Raw genomic sequence first — 2,443 nt, 5'->3', positions numbered from 1 at the left:
ACTCAATGCAAAAACAGAATCTATTGCACACAACAGTACTCTTGAAAACATGATCAGGGTGTGAAGTTTTTTTTTTTATTTACACCACAATCACTGTGCGGCATCATGTCGCTGAGCTGCATCGGGCCACATCACCTCATCCACATGGCAGGCTATATTGTCTCTTGCTAGGCACCGCGGGAAAAACGCCCTGGAATGGCGGATCCATCCTTGGAAGTTCTCCACTGGGATGTCAACACACGCCAGCTCCATTGCCCTTAGGAGGTTCTCTCTAGTGTATGGTTGTCTGTCATAAACCTTCCATCTCCACGATGAGAAGAACTCCTCTATAGGGTTCAGGAAAGGGGAGTAGGGTGGCAGACAGACGTTTAAAAAGTGGTTACTGTTGGTGGTGAACCACTCTCTGATTTGGTTTGTTCTGTGGAAGCGTACATTGTCCCAAATGATCACATAAATGGGATGTTCGGGCCCAGGAGGATATCTTTTAGCTCCTCTAGGAAGGTTAGGAGACGTTGGGTGTTGTAAGACCCAAGGACAGCCTGCCGGTGGACAAGCCCCTCCAAACCCATGGCCGCACAAAGAGTAATATTACCACCCCCGTTGGCCAGGAACCTCAGTGATGGCTCTTTGGCCAATGATGTTACGGCCTCTTTGCCTTCGTTTCTGCAGGTTGAAGCCAGCCTCATCCAGGAAGAGGTACTCATGAGGTCTGGCCATCGCGTCCAACTGTAATATCCTCTGTGAAAATGTGAAAGTGCACAGGTGTTCAGAACAACAGTCAATCAGGTAGCATAGTATTATCCAGAAGTAATGTAGGCCACTGAGCAACACAGTATGTTCACTAACTGTACTGTGAACATGGATTCATACTTACTTGCACATACTCGTAACGTAGGTCTTTGTGTCGTGCAGAGTTTCACTCAAAGGGAACCCTATAGACTTGTTTCATCCGCATCTTTTGGCGCCGGAGAACTCGGTCTATTGTGGCCAAGCTGACATCATCAATGCCCTCAAAGTTCACATTATTGGCAATGACTTTGTCTCTGATCTCCCGGAGTCTGATGAGGTTGTTCTCACGAACCATATCCACAATGAGGGTTTCTTGTGCCGCTGTAAATATGGCAACCCTCCCACCTCTATGTGGCATTCTTTCAACTCTAAAGAAAGAAACGTGTTGTCAATTGACATGTTTTACAATACAGTAACAACTGATTTGAAACTAATAGACTACTTTCACAGGCTTGTAAAATTGTATTGTGACAAAGAAAGCAATAGAGTACAATACCTGTTGTGTTGTCTGAATGCCCTGATAATGGTGGCCACGGTGAAACTACTCAGGTTTGGACGGACTCTTAGTCCTGCTTCAGCCATTGTCATGCCATGGACAATGACATGGTCAATGACTGTTGCTCGCATCTCATCCGTAATGATGGTGCGAGGTTGTCTTGCTCTCCCTCCTGGACCTTCTCCTCTCCCTTGTTGGCCTCCTCCTCTTCTTCCTTGGCCTCCTCCTCTTCCTCGTTGGCCTGCTCCTCTTCCTCCCTGGCCTGCTCCTCTTCCTCCCTGGCCTGCTCCTCTTCCTCCCTGGCCTGCTCCTCTCCCTCCTCTGACTCAATTACCTCTTCCCCTGACTCTGCCTTCATCCATTGTGTTTGTTTGGAATCTTCAGCAAACTGTGCACTCTGAACTTGCTTTTATACATGTGGTCACAGCATTAGCAACAGGTGTTTTCAATTTTGAGTCATTGTGTGTAATGAATGACGCCAGGTGTGTTCAAATATTGCTGACTGTGGCAAGCATTTTGCATCACATGAGCTTTCATTTGAGAATATGAGCAGAGTTCTTTTGCAACTTGTGTTTTAGCAAGGAAAAATGTGTTAAGATTTATGTGAACGGAGGATTGTGTTTTGTGAATTGTGTCTTCATGTGAAATGTGTTTATGATATTGGAAAATGATGGCTAGATTTAGTAAATGTGTTTAGACAACTGGTCATTTGGTTTAGAGGATTGGCTTTTGTGTTTTAGCATTTGAGAAAAAATGTAGTGCTAGAGTTAGAAACAGATAGAAGATGCACATCCAAACGAGCACCACACCTGCTTCCATTACAATGCATACTTTCAAACACAAAAAATACAAATATGAGACATAAAGCTGGAAACTACCCAATGATGTTAAATTAATTTAAGAAAACTAGCTACTGAGAAATAGATGCAGACCACTTCAACTTCAAGGGTACATTATGCTAGTTAGCGAACATAGCGTTAGTTAACGTAATGTTGTACAAAACACAGCTATGCAAAGAAACAAGTTGCATTTCTAGCATTTTCCAGTAACCACTTGTCGAGCGGTGCTGCTACCAACGTTCTTCATTGTGTCAACAGCTGTGCTCAATGTAGCTAAATAATAGGGGTGGTGACACATGCCTTTGGTGTGGGAGATCTA

The 2,443-nt window shown here is 44.4% G+C and overlaps 1 long non-coding RNA gene across 1 annotated transcript; it reads right to left on the bottom strand.

The window, feature by feature from the left end:
• Positions 1–21: 21 nt before the first annotated feature.
• LOC123962100 lies at positions 22–1,466 on the bottom strand. Its single transcript, XR_006822853.1, has 3 exons — positions 1,286–1,466; positions 875–1,157; positions 22–738 (listed from the first exon to the last, which is right to left on the bottom strand). It is a non-coding gene; the product is annotated as an uncharacterized LOC123962100 (long non-coding RNA).
• Between the last annotated feature and the right edge of the window lie 977 nt (positions 1,467–2,443).

Source organism: Micropterus dolomieu, linkage group LG22, assembly GCF_021292245.1.
Source record: "Micropterus dolomieu isolate WLL.071019.BEF.003 ecotype Adirondacks linkage group LG22, ASM2129224v1, whole genome shotgun sequence".
NCBI lineage: Eukaryota > Metazoa > Chordata > Actinopteri > Centrarchiformes > Centrarchidae > Micropterus > Micropterus dolomieu.
The sequence above is the reverse complement of the archived record's forward strand: the minus strand, read 5'-3'. Positions and strand labels throughout refer to the sequence as shown.